Source organism: Littorina saxatilis, linkage group LG9 (genome assembly GCF_037325665.1).
Source record: "Littorina saxatilis isolate snail1 linkage group LG9, US_GU_Lsax_2.0, whole genome shotgun sequence".
NCBI lineage: Eukaryota > Metazoa > Mollusca > Gastropoda > Littorinimorpha > Littorinidae > Littorina > Littorina saxatilis.
In genome coordinates, this window is record NC_090253.1 from 9,618,867 (window position 1) to 9,640,404 (window position 21,538).

The 21,538-nt window shown below is 43.4% G+C and overlaps 1 protein-coding gene across 2 annotated transcripts in view; it reads left to right on the forward strand.

Moving 5' to 3' along the window:
- LOC138975222 (protein HtrL-like) overlaps positions 1 to 21,538 on the forward strand; it is an 85,472-nt gene that overhangs the window by 25,088 nt on the left and 38,846 nt on the right. The window lies entirely within an intron of this gene.

A 21,538-nucleotide genomic window follows, 5' to 3' on the forward strand; every position in this document is an offset into this window, starting at 1 on the left:
CCGGTCTCCTGGTTAGCCGGTCTCCTGGTTAGCGTAGCCTCAACAGTTCCCGCCAGAGTCAGCCGTGCAGATGTTACAGGAACGTAACGAAGCGAGGCGAACGAAGCGAAACGAAACGAAGGCTGCAAACAGAAAGCATCGGTGCACTAAACATGTCAGCTACCCCTCACCCACCACCTTAAAACATGTCATCTTTAAATATCTCATCGAGCACGTGGGCCTGCACAAAATGGACTTTTTACAACAACAAAACAGTCATTTTCCGTCCTTCTCTCCCTATCTGCAAAAACCATATACAGATTAGTATTTTAGCGTCACAGAGAGTAAATTATGCGCTAACCTGGAAAGAACAACAGAGAGTATTTCATTCCACAACACAGACTCATCAACAGCGTTAAATAATGATTTATTACCTCAAAAGCCTATGATTGTACTCTCAATGGAAGCAAAGTCCGCTTCCTCCCTGGACCAGCCTCTGTTCGTCAACAGTGACCAAAACCGTCCAGAACCCCTTGTCGAATCCTTATGCGAAAGCCATCGCCGACGAAGGAAAGTTGACGACTTGTCCTCAGCAAAATACGTGGCAGAGAGAAGAAATAACTCGTGGAAGTTCCCCTAGAGTGCCGAATATAATACTCGGTGAAAAACCATCATACTCTAGAAACTGTGTATTAGATCCTTCCCCTTCTGCCGCTGGGTGTCAAGTGCGCCGTACTCGTGTCTCTGTCAGACAACCTAGCAAAAATACACGTGACTGACCTTGTCACCAAACCAGTCCAGCTATACACAATTCTGCCTCCCCAAGCAGGAAAAAGACACGGGAAACTCAATCCCTGAGAATCCCGTGCGCGCTGTCAGCAAAAACCGTCAGCCCTATGACAGCAGAAACCTCCACTGTAAAACTCGTGCGATACAAAACATCCGTGCTCGTAGAGCACCATCAGCAAACTCTGCTGAAACCCAATATCACGCACAGGCGCTTTCTATCATACACGACCAAGAACAGGCACTCCACTGAGTGACACTTTCTTGGTCTCTGTCACCCGATCGTGACACACCTCCCCTCTTCAAGACGAAACCTCGGTTTCGCTCACAGTCATGTTCTCCTCTACAGCCCGAGAGAGAAAGTCAGCTCCAACATTGTTGGCGCCCGGTATGACGCGTACCGTGAATTGGTACGGTTGGAGAATCAACGCCCAGCGCATAAGTCTGGCGTTTGCCAACCTTGCAACCTGAAGATATTGCAGAGGTTGATGGTCTGTTTCCAGACAGAAAGGTCGTCCTCAAGAACGAGCAACCCCTCGTTTCACCCCTGATGACTGCAACCTTCTCTGTCTTCTTGTCTTTGTTCTTCTGGTCTTTGTTCTTCTCCCCGTAGGCTGTCCTCTCTATGTAGGCGCGCAGCAGGTTGGCGTGGTACAGGCGTGCTTTCCCGTGCATCATGATCCTGTAGTCGTTCTGGCCCACCCTCGCTGTCACCTCAAAAGGTCCTTGCCACTGCAGTTGTAGCTTGTTGTGTTTGACAGGTAGAAGTAGCAACACCCGTTCTCCAATCTTGAAGCTGCGCGGCCGTGCCTTGCGGTCGAATCCTCGCGCATAACGCTGTGCTGCTCTTCCCAGGTTCTCTTGAGCCAGTTTGCAGGTCTCTTCAATCCTGTTCCTGAGTTCTACGATGTAGGTCGCTGTCGTCTGCACCTCCTCGTCAGCTTCTTCGTCTGTCCAAGCCTGACGCAGGATAGCCATGGGACCGCGTACCTGTCTGCCGTACAACAACTCAAATGGGGAAAAGCCCAAGCTCTCCTGAGGAACCTCGCGGTATGCAAAAAGCAATGCTGGGATGTACCTGTCCCACGTGCGTGGCTTCTCCTGAGCTAGTTTCCTCAGCATGGTCTTCAAGGTGCCATTGAACCTTTCCACCAGTCCGTTGCACTGAGCATGGTAAGGAGTGGTGAAGTGCTGCTCCAGTGATAGCAGTCGTGCTGCCTCCGCCATCACTCCTCCCGTGAACTGCGTGCCTCTGTCGGTGAGTACCTCTGATGGAATTCCCAGCCGGGACCACATAGTAACCAGAGCCTCAGCTACTCGCGTGGCTTCAATCGATTTCAGAGGGATCGCCTCTGGGTATCGAGTAGCGTAGTCCACCATGGTCAAAATGTATCTGTTTCCGTCCTCAGACGCAGGCAAGATGGGCCCGATGATGTCCACTGCCACCCGACGAAAGGGTTCGTCGATGAGCGGCATCTTCTCCAAGGGGACCTTCCTCACCCTTCCTTTGGCAACCACCTTCTGGCACTTATCGCAGGACGCACAGAAACGTCGGACATCCGTGCAGATGCCTGGCCAGTAAAAGTGGCGCCAGACACGATCCGTGGTCTTCTTGGTACCAAGATGACCTCCCAGAATCGAGTCGTGTGCCGTTGCCATGACACCCTCGCGAAACTCGCGAGGCACGACAACCTGTTTGAATGTACCTTCTTGGTTGCTGAACTCACGGTAGAGCAACTTCTTGTCCCTGAGGAACCTTGACCTCCCATGCTTCCCGCTCAGCTTCACCTTCCCCGACTTCGCATGCTCCCGAGGAGTAGCTAAGGTCGGGTCAGAATCCTGAGCCTTCGCGAGAAGCGCGGGGGTCACGTTCCCCAGGGCAGCTCGTGCAGCAGGTAGGGGTTTGAGAGGTTTGTCCTCTCGCTCCGCCTGTGCCCGCGTGAGCACTGAAATGACGTCGGGAGCCCGATAAACGGGAACCTCCCTGGTGACGCCGTCCACAAACTGGACCCGGTTTCCAATGAGCAGGTCGCATGGAGGATCGTCCATGACGACGGCCACAATGGTCCCCGTGAACAACGGGGTTACGACCTTGATCACTGCCGTGTTCAAGTCGTAAGCGTGAGATGCCTCGGCCATTCTCACCCTGATGCTGTCTCCTGTGTAGGCCATAGCTGGAACTAGACACGCCCGAACCACTATCATGTCTGCCCCTGTGTCCCGCAGACCTTCGCCCTTCACTCCGTTAACGTAGACGTTGCAGTGGGGCTGGAAATGTTTCCTGGAGCACGGAACGCAGAGTTGTGGAATGGTGCATGAGCTCGTGACGTCCCTTAACTCCTCACTGCCAACAAAGTGAACGCCCTTCTGGTCAGCCTGTCTCCTGTGGCAGTCCTTCTTCACGTGGCCCCGCTTGTTGCAGTAGTAACACTGGATGTCAGATCTGGAACTCGATCCCTTGTGTCCCTGATCGTCCTTCCCGTCCTTGGGTCCTGAAGAACCCGAATTTCCCGATTTTCCTGGCCGTGAGCCTGAAGATTTGCCGGAGATCGCCTGGGCGTCCTCGTGCACTCTGATCCAGTCGGCTGCCTCCTGAGTAGTCTTTGGCTGGTGTTCCTGCACGAAGGTCACCACCTCAGGTCGCAGGCTGGACATCAGTTGTTCCATGACAATGAGGTCGGCAAGGTCGTTGACGGTCCAGTCCTTTTCGGCCATCTCCACCCAGCGCCGCAGGTAGAGATTAAGGCGTGCCACAAACTGATGACTCAGCTCGCCGCTCAGTCTCTTGCTGTTACGCAGACGTCGTCTGTAGGCTTCAGCAGTCAGGTTAAAGCGCTGGAGTAACGCCTTCTTAAGTGCCTGATAGTCTCTCGCCTCGTCGTCATCCAAAGCATTGTAGAGCTGTAATGCGCGTCCTTTTAAGCAGGTGCTAAGGCGGCTAGCCCACGTGGCCTCTTCCCACTTCTGGTCAGATGCAATGCGCTCAAACCGGCGTAAAAAATCGTCGAGCTCGTCCTTGTCATCGTCGAACGTCGGCAGTCTCGTACGGTCGGCAACAAACGTCGGCGCGCTAGCCTGAGTAAGCGTACCCTTCTCGGCCTGTAGCCTAGCTAGCTCTAGCTGGAGATCGCGATCCGCCTGCTCTTTCTCTTTCCGTTCCTGTCTGTCACGCTCGGCCTGTCGTTCCTGTCTCTCAAGCTCGTCTTTCTTTTCTTGTCTGTCTCGTTCTCTTTCTTGTCTGTCAAGTTCGTCTTTCCTTTCCTGTCTGTCTCGTTCTGCCTGTCGTTCCCTTTCTTGTCTGTCAAGTTCGTCTTTCTTTTCCTGTCTGTCACGTTCTTCTTTCCTTTCCTGTCTGTCTCGTTCAGCCTGTCGTTCTGCCTGTCGTTCCCTTTCTTGTCTGTCAAGTTCGTCCTTCTTGTCCTGTCGGTCACGTTCTTCTTTTCTTGTCAGTCGCTCAAATTCTTCCTTCCGTTCTACTTCTAAGCGTTTTAGAACGCTTCGGGCTCTAACGCGTGCGTCTCGCTCAGTCGGTTGCTCGCTCCCAGGAGTCTCGAAAGTTATTCTCCTCGTAGGAGATCCCCCTGTAGCCATGGTTAGTTTTAGCAAAGCTTTATTACCAAAATAAGTCTAACGCAGCTATAGCTAGAACACGCGGTGATGAAAGCGGTGGATACAAAAATCCAGCAACCAGAAAATGCAGAAGAAAAATCCAAACGGTGTAGAACAAATCGCGTAGCCTACTTTATGGCTGCTTTTTGCGGTGAAACAAAGTGTTTCCCACAGCCGTGGCCTACTTTATCGGCTGCTTTTTGCGGTGAAACAGAGTGTCTCCCACAGCCTTGGTTAGGACAGAAGTCCTCGGACCCTTCCCCCCCAAAATTCCAACAAAGTCAAAATATGGAGAAAAATCCAAGTAAAACAAGACGGTAGAAATGTAACCTGTTACAGAATGCGAAACAACAATGTAGAGAAAACTGAGTAAAACGAACAACAAATCCGTTAACCCCGCTCAGCTCTCTGCAACGGAAAACTCTGAACGTACAACAACAAAGATTCACAAACAAAGGAAAGGGAAGTAATCACAGTTAGCGCATACAATAACTCACAAATTACAATTTACATTTCCTGCAAGATGTGAATCGCTTAAGGTGTGGTATATGATCAAAACTATACAAAAAAGGGTAGCACCAAGCAGAAAATAAGTCGAGCACTGACGAGATTATCTGCTCTTAGTTATCCTTAATTGGTGGGTCTTTATCAGTCAGAAATTAACTGAGTAAATCCCGGCTTGGCCCCCATGTGTCACGTTTCAATATATCACTCAAGGTGATTATGAACCGGTTAATTACTACTAATTAACTAACCACACCACGATCCACTCTCGCAGTCATACAATTAAATAGAGTCAACAAAAGTATAAGTTTCAGACGCCTGTTTATGTATAAACTCTCCACCTCCCTCGAGCCTTCACTCAAAATATGTTCCTTTTACGTTCTCAACACGTAAAAAACCAGTGTTCACTGACAAAATGCCAGTAGTATGTAGAAAATTATAGGAACACGCTGAACCCGTGTAAATATAGTTAAATGAGAATGTTCTGTCCGAAAAGCCCTAGTTCGTGCAGGTGTCATACACCCCACGTTGTCACTACTCCAATGAAATCATAGATACGAAAGACAACGGTGGTCAACGGGGTGCGTACGACATGGTGCACTTAGCTTTATCTCTGCTGCTGCTGCTTAGCCGGTATGCTGGTTAGCCGGTCCGCTGGTTAGCCGGTTCGCTGGTTAGCCGGTCCGCTGGTTAGCCGGTCTCCTGGTTAGCCGGTCTCCTGGTTAGCGTAGCCTCAACAGTTCCCGCCAGAGTCAGCCGTGCAGATGTTACAGGAACGTAACGAAGCGAGGCGAACGAAGCGAAACGAAACGAAGGCTGCAAACAGAAAGCATCGGTGCACTAAACATGTCAGCTACCCCTCACCCACCACCTTAAAACATGTCATCTTTAAATATCTCATCGAGCACGTGGGCCTGCACAAAATGGACTTTTTACAACAACAAAACAGTCATTTTCCGTCCTTCTCTCCCTATCTGCAAAAACCATATACAGATTAGTATTTTAGCGTCACAGAGAGTAAATTATGCGCTAACCTGGAAAGAACAACAGAGAGTATTTCATTCCACAACACAGACTCATCAACAGCGTTAAATAATGATTTATTACCTCAAAAGCCTATGATTGTACTCTCAATGGAAGCAAAGTCCGCTTCCTCCCTGGACCAGCCTCTGTTCGTCAACAGTGACCAAAACCGTCCAGAACCCCTTGTCGAATCCTTATGCGAAAGCCATCGCCGACGAAGGAAAGTTGACGACTTGTCCTCAGCAAAATACGTGGCAGAGAGAAGAAATAACTCGTGGAAGTTCCCCTAGAGTGCCGAATATAATACTCGGTGAAAAACCATCATACTCTAGAAACTGTGTATACGATCCTTCCCCTTCTGCCGCTGGGTGTCAAGTGCCCCGTACTCGTGTCTCTGTCAGACAACCTAGCAAAAATACACGTGACTGACCTTGTCACCAAACCAGTCCAGCTATACACAATTCTGCCTCCCCAAGCAGGAAAAGACACGGGAAACTCAATCCGTGAAAATCCCGTGCGCGCTGTCAGCAAAAACCGTCAGCCCTATGACAGCAGAAACCTCCACTGTAAAACTCGTGCGATACAAAACATCCGTGCTCGTAGAGCACCATCAGCAAACTCTGCTGTACCACAATATCACGCACAGGCGCTTTCTATCATACACGACCAAGAACAGGCACTCCACTGAGTGACACTTTCTTGGTTTCTGTCACCCGATCGTGACACACATTTTCAAGTGTTTTCCTTGAATTCAAGCCATAATATTTTGGCTTTTTCTTTATTCCCTCTCGTCAGTTTCTTCTATTTGTTACATTACTTTTAATGAATCAACATTTTCCTTCATTTTTTGTGACAATGTTCTGGGACCCCCCAACTGTAATATATGCGAACATGGAACTGCCGGCGCTGGTCTCTTTTCTTTTTGAAGTTTTACAGAGATCTGTAACCTGAATGAGTGGTAGTAGTGTAACATAGTATAGAGCCAGCGTGGGTATGTTCCAGCCCAAGGCGGTTCAACTGTCTAATAGAACATTATTTTTCCTCGCTGATGATTTAGTTGTTCCGTTTTTGTGTTGTTTGTGGATATAAATACTTAAAGTTGGCCTTATTCCTTTATGTGTGTATGAAATGTAAAAACGATTATTCTTCAAATATGCGAAGGTGTGGAGTATTGTTAAAAGAAGTGAATGCAGAGCTTAAAGGTAAACGCGTCTGTATATCAGAACGTTCTGGAGATTGTTCATTTTTCATGTGTTTTGGAATAATGTGTATAATAGAAATTATGTTGATCTTAGCAGGCGATGTTCATGTGAACCCCGGGCCGGTCAAGGAAAAGTTTAAAAAATTATCTATCATTCACTTAAACGTACGAAGCCTTAGAAATGAATTAGACATTTTAGAAGTTCAGGTTCAAGATTTTGATATTGTGACATTATCGGAAACATGGCTGTCTTATATAGTAAATAATGATGATTTGTATTTGTCAGGGTTTAATTTACCGATAAGGCAAGATAGACCAAATAACCCCCATGGAGGCGTTGCAGTATATGTAAAAGATAATTTGTATTGTAAAACGAGAAATGATCTCTCCATTCCCGATCTAGAGGCCATTTGGATTGAAACTAAGATACAACAAGAAAGCTTACTAGTTGGAACTTTTTATAGACCGCCTTCTGCAAATGTTGGTTATTGGGACCTGATAGATCAATCAGTTAATGCAGCCGGTATGACTGGTATGAAGTATATTGTTTGTGGTGATTTTAATTCCGATGTTCTTAATAGTACGTGTTTCAATTTGCAAGATATTATGATAAAAAATGGTTTGTTCCAGTTAGTAAAACAACCTACACGAATTACAGAAACAACGTCAACGTGCATAGATTTGATTTTGACACCAAGCCCTGATATTGTTGAAGAAATTCAGGTTTTACCGCCAATCTGCAGTGACCATTCGGTCCCGCTTGCAATTGTTAAAGGAAATAGTATAGGCAAAGCAAGTTATAAACGGTTGATTTATAATTATTCCAAATTGGACGTCAGTTTAAAGGAAAAATTATGTAATGTGGATTGGACGAGTATGGTCTCACTCAGTTCGATTGACGAAGCAGCAGAGGCATTTTCGGATACCCTAATGGATATGGTTACACAGTGTATGCCAGTTAAAGAAATAACTGTGAGAGAAGCGGATACACCCTGGATGACTGACGGTATTAAACGACTGATTGATAAAAAGAAAAAGATACACACATTAGCAAAACTATTGAATTCTGTTTGGATCTGGGATTTTTTCCGAAGAATTCGCAATAAATTAACTGATGTTATTCGATTGAGGAAAGCAGAATATTTAAAAGAATTGGATAATCGTGTTAGTTCAAAAGACTGTTTTGGCAATAAAGATTGGTGGAAATTAGTAAAGTCGTTTATGTCACGCAAAGGTATGTCTTCAAATGAATTTCCTCCCATCGAAAACAATGGCCGTGTTTATTATTCCAATGTAGAAAAAGCAACAGTATTCAGTGAATGTTTTGTAAAACAATCGGTATTGGATGATGATGATGATGAAGTTCCTGAAGTTAGAGAACAGAATACCACCATTGATTTTTTGATTATTGATGCTGCACACGTGCTTACTATGTTGAAGAATCTTTTTTTATTTTTTTTATTTTTTTTTTATTTTTTTGCCAAGCACATCATTGTGGGGCTTTTAATCAATAACATGCATCCGTCTACAATTTATCATCATTCATCCATCAACATTTATAATAGATATGTTTGGCAAGTATACACAACACACAGCATTAGGACATAACAGACAGACGGACATATAACATACCGTTCTCCTGCAAGTAAGGCCGGAGCTTAACATAGCATGCAGATTACAATACTTGACATTATGGACGTATTACCTGCTTAATAATAATACAGTCAGTTAATAATACCGTCAAACAAAGACAAAAAAAGAAAAGAAACAAACAAAAATCAAAGCCAAAACACATATCATCACATCTCTGCACAACCTAGCGTACTACCTAACCAACTCTTCATATGGGGACCATAATTCTACAAATTTGGTAATGTTACCAGATTTGAAACTGGAATATTTTTCTATTTCAAATCTGTATTTCAAATTTCTTAGAAATATTTCTAACAGTGGCCTTGTCTCTTGTAACTTACTCTTATAAATATAAAACTTTGCAAACAAAATGATAAAATCCAAAACCACATCTACCTTAACATTGTTCATACACCCAAACAAAATAAATTCTTCTGTAAAAAGAACATTTGCGCGGTAAATACCACTTCTGTTTAACAGTTCTTCCAAGTCAGTCCAAAATTTCCGACTAAGCGGGCAGTACCAAAATATATGTGAAATTGTTTCATTTTCAATTTTACAAAAGGCACAAAGGGGACTGTCAAGAATCTTTTGAACAAATAGCCGGCAAGCAACACCAAGAATGCGGTGAAGCAATCTGGTCTGGAACCATCTTAACTGTGTGTCCTTAGTTGTTTTGAAACACTTATCAAAAATCTGTTTCCAGTTCAGGTTGTAAAAATACATATTCCATCTGTTCATGCCTGCGGGGTTATCGTCAAAGTTTGATTTCAAAAGGACTTCTTTAATTGCCTGTTTGCCTCTACAAATAATCTGCCAGGGTTTATAATCCCTAATCTGAAAACCATTCAACGAATCAATTTTTACTTTTCTCTGATATTTTCGTAGGGACTTAATCACTCCCTCATAGAATAAAAAATTAGTTTGAACAAAAGGAAAATTTAACCTAAATTCTTCAAAGGTAAAGAAATTTCCATTTAAATGTAGCAACTGATGGATAAACACTACATCATTTTCAATCCATTCCTTATTTACTATTGTACCGTGGTCTCGTATAATGTTCAAATTGTAATGTATACATTCGGAAACAAAATCATTCACATTAATTACCTCGCTTAAGGAACAGCATTTCTTATAATGTTTCAAAACATCATTCCAAAAACTGTTACCACATCGTTTCATTAACACATTTACATACTCAGCACCCACTTTATGTCTTTCATTCCAGGTATCATATATCAAAAATAAGCTTTTTTACATCAAATTCAAACATCTTTAGTCTGCGAATCCAATTTATCTTTACTGACGCCACAAAAGTGTAAATGTCAATCATATTCAGACCACCACTGCAATAAGGTCTGCAAACGACATTACGCCGAATCTTTGCAGGTTTACCATTCCACAGGAAGGAATAAAAGGCTGCATTCACTTCTCGTAAAAACTCTTCGGGTGGGTCTGGCAATACAGTTAATAAATAAACCAATTTTGAAAGGACCAAAGTTTTCAAAATTGTAATTTTACCAAATGGTGTTAACTGTCTTCTGCTCCAATCTTTTAAAATTCTTTTAATCTCGTTTAATTTTCCTTCATAATTAATTTCCAGAATGTTGCCGGTGTTAGTCGAAAATTTGACTCCCAATACTTTAAAGATCCCAGGGTCCCAACAGAAGTTCATATCCCTCATATATCTTTCTTGTGAATTTCGCTTTCTTCCAATCCAGACAATTTGAGTTTTTTCATTGTTTATCTTTAATCCGGAAAATTTAGAAAATTTCTGTAAAGTTTTAACACATTCAACAAACGATTCCTTACTGCCATCCAAATAAAGAGTTGTATCGTCCGCAAATTGAGACAATAACACTTCCTCGTTATTCAATTTCAATCCTTTTATCACAGAATTATTACGTAACATTAATGATAGTATCTCGGAACATATTAAATACAAATATGGTGAGAGGCTATCGCCTTGTCGGACGCCTCTTCTTATATTAAACCAACCAGAATATTGGCCATTTACTGTAACACATGTCTGTATATCTTGGTAAAAAAACTCGTATCCACTGTTTTACATCGTTTCCAAAATTGAAAAAATCCAATGCCTTTTGTAAAAAGGGCCAGGACACACTGTCGAACGCCTTTTCAAAGTCAATTGCAAGCAGCAAACCTGGTATATTTTCTCTTTCAGTAAACACCAACACATCATACAGCAAACGTATATTATCTCCGATAAATCTTCCTTTCATAAAACCTGTTTGGTGTTCACTAATAATCTTAGGTAGCATTATTTCCAATCTATTCGCAATACAGGATGAACAAATTTTATAAGATATGTTAAGCAAGGATATTGGCCGCCAGTTCTTAATAAATTGTTTTGGCTTGTCTTGTTTCGGAATGCATGTAATAATGCCTTGTTTCTGTGTAACGGACAATTCTCCACATTGGAATCCAGCATTTGCAGAACGCAGCAGAAATAATCCAATATCCTGGAAGAAATATTTATAAAATTCTGTTGTAAACCCGTCAGGTCCTGGGCTTGTTCCGTTTTTCATTTTCCGTAATGCTGAGCACATTTCAGTATAGGTAAGATTCCCCTCAATATTATCTCTGTCTTCATTTGTCAAAACGGGATGTAATTTTTCCATAAATAGTTCCTGTAAATCAACATCTTCTGTTGGTTGCAGATTATACAAATCTTCGTAAAACTGTTTCACGTTTTGCAAAATCTGTCTGTGTTCAAATATTAATTCACCAGTGTCGCCATTTTGCAAAAAACTCATGGCCTTATTCTGATAGTGGCGGTTTTCCATATTACAAAAGAACTTACTCGCCTTTTCTCCTTCTAACTGCCACCTAGCTTTGGATCTTATCAACATACCATCAATCTTTTTCTTCCTCAAGTTTTCCAGCTGGGTATTTAACAATTCAATCAGTACTAAGGAATCATTGGTCACATTATTTTCTAATAACTGTAGTTTCATCATTAATTCTTTTTCAATGTTTACTTCTCTTTTTTTCTTTTCGGAGGCGTAGGCAATTGTCTTTCCCCTAATTTCCATTAATAAGGTTTCAAAAAATAACTGATCGCTTATTCTAAATTGTATTTCATCATTGGGTATTAAATGTATACCATCCATATCATACACTGGCAGTGCGTAAAACTTCTTTACATCAATAATTAGTTTCTTTAACTCCTTAACATATTCACTATCAAACATCAGCGAGTTATTAAATTTCCAAAAAGGTCTGTCTCTTTTTATATCTTCTGTCTTTAATGTAAGTGTTACTGGCGAGTGGTCAGATCTATAACCACACTCAATGTCACAACCGTTTACCTCCATCAGCAAATTACTTGACATCAGGAAATAGTCCAATCTCCCTTGTTTGAGGGAATTAAATTTCCTCCATGTATAACGGCGTCTATCGGGGTAAAGGTCCCTCCAGACGTCTATCAAATCATAAAGATCCATCATATCTCTTATCTTTTTTCTTGACTGGGGTCGATTTACATTACATACATAATTCCTCATATCCACTTTCATATCTAACACAACATTCCAATCACCACCAATAATAACATAATCATTTCCAATCTGTCTAATCATTGCGCTTACATTCTCAAAAAATGAGGCTTTATCTCCACAGCTAGGTCCATATATATTTACAATGGTGTACCTTTTTTTCAAAAATTCAACATCCATAATAATGAAACAACCATCATTGTCACGAACAACATTGTGCACTTTATGTTCAAAGTTATTATTAAACATCACCGCAACACCGTTTTTATTAGAGGCGCATCCAGACAACCACACTGAGTAGCCCCAGCATGCTCTTACATATTGTTCATCTTGGTATTTCAAACGTGTTTCCTGTAAAAAATAAATATTACATTTTTTTTCCCTAAAAAAATTAAAAACATCCTTCCTTTTCTTACTTTCATTTATCCCGTTACAATTAAACGTACAAATTCGGAAACCGGTCTGTTCACACATTGTGAGTAAAAGAACACTCCATATAGACTGGATAACATGCTGTGTGGCAAAAAGCCTGTTTAGCATTCAGTCCATTGAACACAAAAGTAAGCCACACCTTCATAACAACGAAAGTGTGGGAGAACAAGGGAAATAACTGTTCGACACATAGATATGCACTCGTTTGAACTAAGGTTGATTTCGGAGAGTTCGTTAGGCAGACGTCATACTTCGAAAGAAGGCTAAGCTCGTTTGGTGCAGAGAAAACCACACGAGTATACACAGCTTTGAAACAAACAACATGTAAAACACAAGAATTTGAAGACAATGTAAACAGACATGAACACAAGTAACACATACCTTCGGATCTTGCCGCTGGGCTTTAAGACGATGTTGAAGAATCTTGATGTACGCAAAGCCTCTGGTCCTGATTCTGTTTCAAATAGAGTTCTGGCTGCATGTGCAGTTATTATTGCGATGCCACTCACTGCATTATTCAACAGATCTCTCAAAGAAGCCACAGTTCCTGCAATATGGAAGATAGCTAATGTAATTCCGATATATAAAAAAGGTGAAAAGGAATTATGTTCAAATTACCGACCAATATCACTTCTTAGCTGTGTAGGTAAAGTTATGGAAAGGTGTGTACAATGTCACGTGTTTGCTTATTTGAAGGAGTATAACCTGTTAACACCAGTTCAGTCCGGTTTTATTCCATGTGATTCAACTGTATACCAACTCATTTGTTTGTATAATGATATATGCAAAGCTTTTGATGATAAGATAACATCACAGGCGATTTTCTTTGACGTGTCAAAAGCTTTCGACAGAGTTTGGCACAAGGGTTTGATGAAAAAGTTATACGCTATTGGCATAAGGGGACAGTTGTATTTTTGGTTTGATAATTATTTGAGGGAAAGAAAACAATGTGTTGTGGTAAAAGGTTGTAAGTCACAGTTTTTGCCGGTTTCTGCGGGTGTTCCCCAAGGGTCAGTATTATGACCTCTCCTCTTTTTGGTTTATATAAACGACATTGTTGATGATATTGAATCAGTGATTATACTACACTGCCGAACTAAAGTTAAGGGCCAGAAGAAGAATCATCTCTCATAACACAACAAATCAAAGCAACACCTTCAACCCTTGAAATGTTTTAATACGACATGTAACCGTTCGAGTCATGTAAACAAAATCACCAACAAAGAAATTTCATTTGCGCAGCAACCGTCGGAAGTACCCCACCCCCCTTTCGAAAAGTGGCAAGAAAGTTCTGTCAGTTTGTTCAAGTTCAGTAACGGGTGTGGCCACCCCGGGCCGCAAGGCATTCACCGATCCGTGAGCGCATTGAGTTTACATGGTTCTGGAGCATCTGTTGAGGGATTGCCGTCCACTCCTGCTGCAGGAATCGGAAGAGCTGGTCCACATCAGCAGGTGGGGGGTGATTGTCCCTCACCCGGCGCCCAATGATGTCCCAGAGGTGTTCCATAGGCGCCAAGTCGGGGGATCGGGCTGGCCAGTTCATCCTCACAATCTGCTGACGCTGCAGAACATTTTGGACCACCCTAGCGCGATGAGGGGTCGCGTTATTGTCTTGGAGCAAAGCGCCGGCACCCATGGCTTGCAGTGTAGGGATGATTTGAGGCCTCACGATTTCATCCCTGTTCCGTTCGCCGGTAAGATTGCCTCTAATACAGTACAGGGGGGTCCTCCCGTGCAGATGGAAGCCAGCCCACACCATAACTGAACCGCCTCCATACCTGTCATGTTCCTGGACACAGGCATATATCTGTACATCTTGGGCGCCCAGACCGAGGTCGCTCAACAGCACTTCCGGTAGTCTGGAAGCGTTGGTGGAGCCGCTGAATAACAGAGTGGCTCACTGCTAGCCGTCTGGAAACTTCTCTGCCAGACACGCCGTCCTGCAGCCATCCCAGCGCCCGTCCTCGATCCAATGTTGTCTCCCGCAGTGGGGCACTGCGGTTATGAAATTAAAGGCCCCTCCTGTTTTTGAAACCGCAGGAGCTTTCTAGTTTGCTGTTAGGTAGATTTTTGGTTCCTCTTTCCTGTCATGCTCTCTTTTTCTTCATGAATTCTTTTCTTTTTTCTGCCTTCTTGCTCATTCACCTGTATTTTTTCCAAAAATCTCTTCTCTTGCCGCTTGTCTCGCGATTCATGTATAGTTTAATCTGTTAGTGTTCTGATGTAAGTCCAGCAGTAGATAGGTTAAGCCTATTTTAACATACTGGAAACTGGTAATCTTCCAGTAGGTATTAATTTAGTTTTACTAAAGCCTGCTGGGACACAAGTAATGGGTTAGTGCATTTGTAAACAGGAATCGCTTGACAAGTGGCCCCCTTCATCCCCCCCTTCCTCGTCCTGATATGGCTCTGCGTAGTCGGCTGGACGTTAAGCAACAAATAAACAAACAAACAAATCCAATGTTGTCAGTTTCGTTCTTGGAGGCATGCTTACTCGGAGCTCTGGTGCGCGCCCCTAAATACCCATTCCTGTGCAACTTTCGTTGAGGAGTTTTCAGTATAGCCATGGTTTGCTCCTGCACAATGCCAAACACCGACTGCAATACTGCTTCTTCAGCTAAAGTCGAGCAAATTTTATAGGAAATTATGGTGTTTTGACAACCTTTTCACTGCCCCTAAAAACGGTGTTGCTGAACTGCAATGCGTGCAAAACAAGGTCAGGCACGTGCAGCAGTGAGACAGGCTTCTGGAAAACCCAAGTTGGCCATTTTTTCGTCATGCAGTGTTGGCATAAAAAATAACAACGGAAAGCTGCGCAAATCAGAGGCCGGCCCTTAACTTTAGTTCGGCAGTGTATTTGCAGATGATACCAGGATGTATTTAAGCCTCGATGACCCTTTCCGTAGAACTGAAATACTCAATTCTGATTTAGGTAAGATTGCAAACTGGGCCATTAAATGGAAAATGAAATTTAATCAGTTGAAAACAGAGTTAATATCCTTTTCCGGTCAAAGATGTATACAGAAATTTCCCCTTGTTTTTGGCGATGTAGCCCTCATAGAAAAAGAAAGTCATAAACATTTAGGTGTTATTTTTCAAGATAATTGTAAATGGGCCTTACACATGCAGTCTATTGTGGCAACTTGTCGAGTACTTGTGGCTTGTTTAAAATCTTATAAATATAGGCTCAGTCGAAGATCCCTAGAAGCAATGTATAAATCTTTTATTTTACCTCATTTTGATTATTGTGATGTTGTGTGGGATAATTGTACAAAGAAGCTTTCAGATGAGCTGGAGAAGCTGCAACTCGAATCCATTCGAATTATTGTTGGTGCTGTTAAAGGCACTTCACACGAAAAATTGTATACAGAATCTGGCTTTATACCACTTACAGAGCGAAGACGCCGTCACAAATTAATGTTATATTATAAAATGGTCCACGGCAATGTACCAAATTACCTCAACGTTTTATTGCCACCTCTTGTTTCTGACCTAAATCCCTACCACCACAGACACCCACTAGAGCGTAAGACTCCCCAGTGTAAATCAGATTTGTACAAGTCATCTTTTATTCCTTCTGCAACTAGTCTCTGGAATAAGTTGCCTGAAAATATACAACAATGTGATTCTGTTGGTCTGTTCAAGCGACATTTCACAGCTTTTGATATTTCAATTCCACCATATTACTATTCCCCAAATCGCAAAACTGAAGTTTTGCATTGCAGGTTAAGATTTGGATTGAGTGATTTACAATATGATATGTTTAATCGCCACCTAGTAAACAAACTGTTCATCACTATTTGTTATCATGTCCCCTGTTTAATGATGCAAGAACCGCAACAATCGGTACATTAGCTCCAGAATTTGTTTATATTGACACACTCCTGACAGTTGATTCAAACATTTCCATATTTGAAAATAGTGCTATTTTTGTTGTTGTCCAAAGCTATATTGAGAAATCAAACCGCTTTGGGACACCTTAGTTCGATGTTGGTGTGGGTTTTTCTAAATATATTACTTGGGGCCCATCTTTTTTTTGATATTTTGTTGTGTCTTTCGTTCTCGTTTTGTATTTGTTTTCGTTTTCGGTATTGACACAGATTGTGTTCGATAATTCAAACTAAGTTTTCCTTGCTGTTTTTCTCCTTTTCTTTTTTTTCCTTTTATTAAATATTTTTTTTTTTTATATATAATTATTTTTTTTTGTCTCATCTCTTTTTTCAAAAAATGTGTCGCATTGATCATAATCCGCCATGAAATTTCAGGAATGTTTATGTGAGCACTTACCATAAGTTTTAAACTTGTTGTGCTCCTTCTTAATGATGTTGTTATACTATCATGTGTCTGTTTGTGAATAAAATACTGTTTAAAGGAATTTTAAGGGAAAAGGGAAGTGTGGAGTGTGAGGTGAATGAGAAGACAGTGTATTCCTATTTTTCAAAACTGCATGTGACAAAAGCCATGGGGCCTGATAACGTTTCTGGAAAGATCCTAAAATCTTGTGCATCCCAGCTGTGTAGAGTGTTTAGCATATTGTTTACCTTGTCCCTAAAACAGTGTACAGAACCAAGGCTGTGAAAAAATCTACCATTTGCCCTGTCCCAAAGAACAAAAATCCCCGTACTCTGAATGATCAATCAATCAATCAATCAATATGAAGCTTATATAGCGCGTATTCCGTGGGTACAGTTCTAAGCGCTTGTCGAAGAGTTGTCAACACAGGACTAACAAAGAAACTAACATCTACAGACGGACACAAACCCTATCACACTCTAGCAAACCCTGATAAACATACAACAAACAACTGTTTAACAACAATGTACACATCAATAGCTAGGTCCAAACAAAATAATATTAAGCACAAAGAAAACACCTCTCACAGAGCACAGCACAAGAATGTCTTTTGGAGCACAACACATCACGTCGAACATGAAAGTCGCAGCCAGCTACGGGAAGAACTGAGTCTTCAACCTACTCTTGAACGCGTCAAGAGAGGGGCTCTGGCGAAGCTCAAGCGGCAGGGAGTTCCAGACGATGGGGCCCGCGGAGGGAAATGCACGCTGACCAGCAGATGCGAGTTTCGAGCGAGGGATGTGGAGGCGGAGTGGGTCAGCAGCAGAACGAAGGGGACGGTCGGAGGGCTGGGTGTACAGGTCCTGGGAGGATTGAAGGTACTCGGGAGCAGAGTCGTTGAGACACTTGTAGACCAGAGTGGACAGTTTGTATGAGATTCGGGTGTTGACAGGGAGCCAGTGCAAGGAGCCAAGTAGGGAGGTGATGTGGTCTCGCTTCGTCTTCCTCAACGTCAGCCTGGCAGCAGCGTTCTGGACTCGTTGTAGGCCATGAATGGGGGAGGCCAGCCAGAAGGGAGTTGCAGTAGTCCAGACGACTGAAGATGAGGGAGACAACCAGCTTGACACAGGCGTCGTGGGTGAGGTAGCGACGGATGGAGGCGATGCGTCGCAGGTGGAAAAAGCAGGTCTTGATGATGAAGGAGATGTGTGTCTGCATGGAGAGAGTGGATTCGAGAAAGACGCCAAGGCTCTTGACAGCAGGGGAGAATGGAACAGTCGCGTCATCCAGCTGGAGGTCGATCACAGTGAGGGAAGCAATCTTCTGTCGTGTTCCAACGAGAAGGGCCTCCGTCTTCTCACTGTTCAGCTTCAACTTGTTCCCAGTCATCCAGTTCTTGATGTCAGTGAAACAACTGGAGATGGATTCCAGGAGATGGTCAACGTCCTCCGCCTTGGCGCTGTTCTGGAGCTGCGTGTCATCGGCAAAGGAGTTGTAGTTCTAGCCGTGGCGTTCGATGACCAGGGAGAGGGGTTGGGTGTACAGGGTGAAAAGGACAGGGCCGAGGACAGACCCTTGTGGGACGCCAAAGCGGACAGGGACAGGCTGAGAAGATAACGAATCAGTGGTGACAGTCTGAGAGCGGTTCTGGAGGTCCGGAACCAAGAGAGGGCGGTGTCGTGAATGCCGAACGTTGAACTGAGGCGATCGACGAGTAGCTGGTGGTCGATCGTGTCGAAGGCCGCGGAAAGGTCCAGCAGCACAAGGGCAGAGACGAGACCGCTATCTGTTGCGTTCAGGATGTCCGTGGTGATTCGCAGGAGCGCCGTCTCGGTGCTGTGGTGAGGGCGGTACGCTGACTGGTACACTGGCATCAGCGAGTTTCGAGACAGGTGGGCGCTCAACTGCTCCAAGATGATAGGCTCCAGAAGCTTGGAGAGGAAGGGCAGGTTGGACACAGGATGGTAGTTCTTCAACTCGTTGACGTCAAGGCCGGGCTTCTTGATGAGTGGGCGGACAACGGCAGAATTGAAGCAGTCGTGAACGACGCCTGCGGCCAGGGAGATGTTGATGATATCTGTGATAGACGGCAGGAGCTTGTCCAGACACTTGGTGAAGAGGAAGCCTGGCAGGGGGTCTAGCTCGCAGGTCTTAATGGCCGTCTTGGTGATGAGTCGCTTGACGTGGTTTTGAGTGACAGGCTGAAAGCACGTGAGGGGGGAGCCGGAGAAGGAGGGGGAGGGTGGGGACGGGACGAAGGGCTGCTGATCGAGTGTTCTCCGAAGCTTGTCAATCTTGTCCTTGAAGAACTCTGAGAATAACTCCGGGATATCTTGTGGTGGGTGAGCAGTGGGTAAGGGGGCAGCGGGGGAGAAGCCCAGGAGAGAGGACATGATGGAGAACAGCTCCCTGGATGATGAGGCGTTGGCGATGCGGTCGTGGAAGTGCTCGACCTTGGCAGCAGTGATGGCTTGCGTGACTCGAAGAAGCGCATCCCTGAGAATCTGCCGGTGAACCTCCAGGCCAGAGTGTCGCCATGCACGCTCCGCTCGCCGTCTCTCGATCTTGGCGGCTGTGATGTCCTCAGAGAACCAGGGAGCCGGCTGTCGCTCAGAGACTGCGCATAGGGATGGCGGGGCGTGTTTGTCGAGGAGCTGGCGCAGAGTCAAGCTGAAGAAATGGGCGGGGTCAGAGGACGGGTCTCGCTGGGCATGCAGCAGGGCAGCTTCGTCTCCAAAAGCATCTGTCTCAATGTCTCGTAGCTTGCGACGTGTGACCATCTTCCGCTTCATGATTACGTATACAGACCTGTCCCAGCAAACAATTTTACGTTTTACGATTTTACGTTTTACGATTTACGATGTGAGAAAAAAACGGGAGCTTTTTCAGAATTTTATGTTTTACAGTTGTTGTGATTATTCAACGACAAGAAGAGACAATAAAATCTGTTTTTGATTTCTAAGAGTTGAAATCAATTACGCAGATATTATAAGTCTACGAGGCAATGACGGTGCCAAAATAGCATGATAGCATTTTTGAATAATTCCGTAATCAGAGCAGCAGAAACTGAGAATTCTGACTTCAATATATATACAGAAAATCAATCTAATCACTGAATTTAGTTTGCACTGAAGGCATCGTGATCATTAACAAAAAAACTCACAACTAAAGAACATCATTCCTCTGCATATATTACGCTAATGTAGTATGTTTCTGCCGATTAATGAAGGGACAAAACATTTTCGCAGAGCAGGCATTGATACCGTCACCTGAAAATCAGTGGCTGTGTTGTAAAACCTACATTTTGTAATCGACTATAACTTAAAAAGACACGTGTCCCAAGCGTGTCGTAAAGGAAATACACTCTACGATGTCTTTTGCACACTGCTATCTGACAAATTATTTAAAGCGGTCATCAACAGCACGCGACGATAATCGAGTGATTTATTACCCGCGAGGGGGTGGAGACAGCAGACAACTGTGAACTGAGAAAGGGTAAGGGGTGGGGCGGAGGGGGGGGGGTGAAAGGGGGAGTGAGTGGGGTGGCATAAAATAATGAAAACTTGTTACCTTCCGACTTTGGGATTTGTATGCAGACAGCTGTTTTAGTTGAGAAATATTATTTAATTGGTTCATATATTAAATTATAATATCAATGTTGTAGTCTTTCGTTTGTCTTTTTGTTATATGTACAACCACTGCAATTTCTCCATGTGAGATAATAAAGTTAATTTAGTTTGATTTTATTTGATTTGAAATAATGCTGGACATTTTCCTTCAATCTGCCCTTGAAACAAAGAATCGTCATTATACAAGCAAGCCACGTGGAGACCAGAAGAGCAAAAGTTGACATGACAATGAAGACGGTTCATACAAACACTACTACAAACTTGTAGGGCTAGTTGTTTTTCGGTAACTTACCCGGCAACCAAAATCACTTACCCAAGAACAGGCCTGAATCCTCGATAGCTCACAGGTTGAGGAGCTAAACTTAGAGGGAACTACTTTAACGATTGAAAAGTTTCGAACGCTCTAATGTACGAAATATACATCTCTGGAGCAAACAATGCAAACATACCGTATTTAAACTAGCACCTACAGGCTTGAACACGTGAATCTCAATATAAAATCCATGAGTTTGGTTGTTTTCTCAATCCATATCTGCCGTGCACAAACGTTCAGCTAAAACAAATTCCCAAGGCAAGTAACTCTCAGTTTTGAACAATAATTTACAACAGATCACACGAAACCAAATGCACACATACCATCAATTTAAAGCGGTTTCATGCACTGTTTTGCCCCAGAAAACCGAACTTCATACAGTATTTAACGTTGGAACACGGGTGCAAAAGTTCGTCTGCTAATGAATTCGACGAATGAAAATTTCCTTACCGATACCTAAATGTAAAGCCGAGCGGTCTTAGCTTCACATTTCTGACACCAATTTGTAAAGCCGAGAGTGGTCTTAGCTTCACTCTATCTATCTGTGTCTGTGTCTTAGATGTTATACGTGTTTGAAAGTCATTTGTCAGGATGGCAATCACACGACAGGACAAACAGAC